The sequence below is a fragment of the Euprymna scolopes genome, chromosome 31, assembly GCF_053919585.1.
Source record: "Euprymna scolopes isolate OS-2025 chromosome 31, ASM5391958v1, whole genome shotgun sequence".
Taxonomy (NCBI): domain Eukaryota; kingdom Metazoa; phylum Mollusca; class Cephalopoda; order Sepiida; family Sepiolidae; genus Euprymna; species Euprymna scolopes.
This window is the reverse complement of record NC_136512.1, coordinates 61115181-61119833: the sequence shown is the minus strand read 5'-3', so window position 1 is coordinate 61119833 and position 4653 is coordinate 61115181. Positions and strand designations below refer to the sequence as shown.

Sequence of the window (4653 nt, the reverse complement as noted above, 5' to 3'; positions counted from 1 at the left end):
ATCACTATGTTAAATTTAGCAGCTCTTGAATTAAATAGTAATACTAAAAGTTAATGGCTCATTTCAAATATTAGTATACGCTTTTAATAGAAACTTACCACTAGATTACATGTATTTCCCATATACTTCTGTGTGCCCGACATACATTCGCTTTGTTTCTGAGCTTTGTTAAGCGCCTTAGTCATAGATATGTGACATTTGACACCCATAATTATCTTCCTTTTATCATAGTTTATGATACACTGTATGGCACAATATAAAGATCATTTCCCATATATATGCATATATATATACACATATATATATATATATATATATATATATATGTGGGGGGTGTAGTAATCCACACGGCATAATCACGTTGACACACCGGTTCTCGTCAGATCACCGAAGTTAAGCAACGTTGAGCCTGACTAATACCAGATGGGTGACCATTTGGGAATTCTAGGCGCTGTATGTGCTCTCCGCTTATCTCGGCATTGTTTCCAGTCGTCTTGTACCTCAACTTGCCACTGGTATGCAACAATGTTGACTCAGGAGAGGCGTGGTTGGTGATTGCGCAACTCTTGCCACATAAATTTCACGCGCAGGCACCCTTACAGTGGGTATCCATAGTCTGTCAAGACTGAAGGAAGTTAGTAATCCATATGAAGTTATACATACGCAGTAGGGTTTCGTTGTGTCATAACTCATCATTGCGGCCAGATTCACACCTTTTTGAAGAATGAGATAGATGAAAATTCATGTTCGAGAAAATACTTTAATACACACTATTTACGCTATTCTTATTCCATGGATTTTCAAATAATGCTACTCCTTTCTTTAGAGGAAAAAAAAGAAAGTAACTAATTATTTGTGTATCCGACTAAAGAATTTGCCGGTTATAACATTAAACCTGGCATGATTTTATTATGGTTCGTCATAAAATGCAAAAAATATATATTCATACCGGTTAAAATATGTGAAAAGGGGAAAGAAAACCCGAAAATATGCGGTCCAGAAAGCATGAATATTCACTCGATGGAAAATCCAAGAATAAAAGAAATGTATTGTATTTTTTTGATATGCAAATATTCAGAATTTCAATGTTAGCTGAAACGTGCAAATAATTTCCAAGTGAAAGATAATGCGATTTATTAGGAAAAGAATACGAATATAAAACTCTGCTTGCAGTTGCCGATACTGTCCAAAAAGCGCAAAAATACAATCTTAAATTTCCGTCACAAAAATTAACTAACTCATTTGCTTCCATCGTTGGTCAGACGCCTAATGAAAAATAAAATTTCTATTCAAAAACTAGGTTTAATCAAGGCAAACCTTCGAATGTGTACGTGTTGGCCTAGACAGAAACAAACACATAATCCGATAGGTATTTACAAGGTTATTAATATCCTAAGAAGGAACAAACTAATTTAAAAATAAAAATATTATGGAATTAGTAACAGTAATAACACTATCAACAATTGCGATATTATTATTATTATTATTATTATTATTATTATTATTATTATTATTATTATTATTAATAATAATAATAATAATAATAATAAGAAGAAGAAGAAGAATTACAGTAACAATATCCATAATAGTAACATCACTAATAATAATAATAATAATAATAATAATAATAATAATAATAATATAGATTAAGATAAATATTGTAGTAAAACACACATGAAATGGTTAAATTTGTAGGATATATGAAGATAATTGAGGTATTGTTGCCAGCAAATTAAAATAAAAAGAGAGTAGCATTGTCATTAATAAAATTAAAGAATAAAAAATATTAAGCAAATAGTACTATTAAATAGCAACACTACCATTACTCCAAATCGAAACAATAGTTGTAAACTTGCTACCAGTAGTTATGAGAAGTAGTAAAATTTGTAATTATGTCGACCATTTATCAAATTAATAAAAAAATAAATTTAAAATAATAATTATTATAATAATCATACTACTAAGATTATAGGGATAATAATAATTATGCAATTAAAATATGTGTAAATAAATAAACAGGAAAATAAATAAATAAAAATAAAAATACAATAACAATTTTGTGTTTATAATATAAACATAATTAAAATAAAGTGCTATAATAGACAATTGTGTGTTTATAATGAAAACATAATTAAAATTAAGATATTACAATGAAATACCGGTAATTATAAAAAGCTGAGAGATACTTATAAATAGAGTATTGCCAATAATAATAATAATAATAATAATAATAATAATAATAATAATAATAATAATAATAATAATAATAATAATAATAATATCTACTAGCTTTAGTATAAAACAGTAATAATAATGAGAGCAATTCTAATGATGACAGCACATGATTTAAAATTATAACGATATGAATACTATTTGGTTATATATATATAATTAAAATTTCGAAAAAATTAAAATGAAAGGGAACACGCAGTAAAAAAATTTCCGTTCCAAAATATCACGCAAAACTGTATTTTAAATGTAATTTCATATTTGTGTGTTTGGTCATTTGTGGACATCCCATCAACCAATCACAAAAATGGGTGTCTATTCCGAAAGCCGTTTTACCATGAGGATGTTGGGGTTAGGAAACAACAACAACAACAACAACAACAACAACAACAACAACAACAACAACAACAACATTCATGCCTTAATTTTTTGTCGGGAGCGGTACAGGCTACCACCGGGCAACGCCGGCTAACGAGTTTTGCTAGTTATTTAATAATTCTGTTTCCTATAATTTATTTCGCACTTTCTCTCATTTTCTCTCCCCCACCTCTCCCTCTCTGTCTTTCTTTCTCCCTCCCTTTATTATATTTATATGCATGTATATATATATATATGTATATATATATATATATATATATATGTATATATATATATATATATATATATATATATATATATATATATATATATATATATATATATGTACACACGTTACACACAGAAACACACGCACGCTTTCAACTGTTAACTGGTCGGATCTTCACGTTCCGATCAAATAACCTGAAAGCTGACAAATGAAACGTTTTTTTCTAATAATAATAATTTGTTGATATACCATATTATGAGCAAAATGATAACGAAACCAGTTACATTTGATTAAGTTACATTAACTGACAAACTTTTATCACACACCTTGCCATCGAATGGACGCCCGAACATTATATGACTATGTAAACATACCCAATTTTATTTTTGTATTTGTTCTTTGATTCTTTGGACGAATTTATTTCTCTCCGCATACAACATGCGGCCATTATATTTTTTATTAACAAGCTAGATTAAAACGAATGCTGTTGCGGGTCGTACGTTGCCTGTTTAAGCTAATTTTACGAATTTATTTATATATGACGTTCATTAAAAAAAAAGGACCTTGCTTTTAGCATATCAAACATTCCTTAGTAAACAATTTAAGTAAATAATAGCTGCATTTCGGTAGCGTAATAAGAAATGTTAGATAGCAATCCTCCCGAATGTCATTGCGAATTGATTATAAATTAAGTAATTTACTCGGCCGAAACATTGTTAGAATAAAATCGAAAATGGGAAAAAGTATTCGAATTTCAAAATGTACATTATGTGGATATATGTATAGGGTAGAAACGATACAATTGTCGCTCTAGAAAAGAGAGCATGATTCTATTTCCGTTTGATGCGAATTGTGTTTTTTTTCGCTGCAGACAATCTACTAGTTTCCCTGTTGTGTACGAATTCCAAGAGGTATAGAAGCACTCTATTAGATATGAAAGTGACACAATATTCAACAAGCGCGCGGAACAATTCATCCAAATTGTGACAACATAACCATTCCCAGAATTTCAAAATCCAACATGTCGGTTCAACGCTTAAATTTTCCATTTTGATGAAAAAAAGGTTTCCAGCTACGGTTATGGTCTCGGAGTGGTTTCAAGTGAGGGGCACATCATGCACCTCAAAAATGTCAAGATGGCTTGAAAGTCAGCACCAAATGTATGTATTTAAATGTGCTGAAAAGTATGGTGATCATCTGGTGCAATCACGTATCTTGCAGCCCCTTAATATTGCAACAGGACTAAGCGGACGCTAACATATTAATATAGAAAGATGGGTCAGCTTTAGAACGACTTTGTACCCTTTTCTTACTGGCCCCCTTCGCCCCCGATGTGAATCCGCTGGAATACTTTGTTTCATCATATGTCGAGAACATAACCAACATGACATCGATCAACACCAAAGCCAGTCTGATCGCCGGCATCTACCGAGTAATCGCCGAGCTTCTGTCAGCGCTTGTGTAAATGGCATGCTCCTAATTCCGGACCCATATCGAGACTTTTATTGAATGAAGGAAGCTTCATTGAATATATGTCAGCTCCTATACACAACGAAGATACCTGAATTGATTTTATTCATAAAAGTCTTATAGTAAAGCTGTATTGTTGTTTTCTTTTGAGCGACAATTTAATTGTCTCAACCTGTATGTATCGAGAATAAAATTGGCGAATCTAAAAGAATAAACGCATACGAACTACCTTTGTGTGAATGTATGATAAAACATCTCTTACCTCTTTATTTCCCATGAATTAGTGTTTGACTTGACATGGATTACCTGCATTACATTCGCTCTCTTTTATCTTTGGCAAATTATATGTCGAACAACAGATCACAATC

General features: G+C 31.0%; 1 pseudogene; it reads left to right on the top strand.

Moving 5' to 3' along the window:
* The first annotated feature begins 343 nt into the window (after window positions 1-343).
* On the top strand, window positions 344-460 carry LOC145256055 (5S ribosomal RNA; annotated as a pseudogene).
* The last annotated feature ends 4193 nt before the right edge of the window (window positions 461-4653 follow it).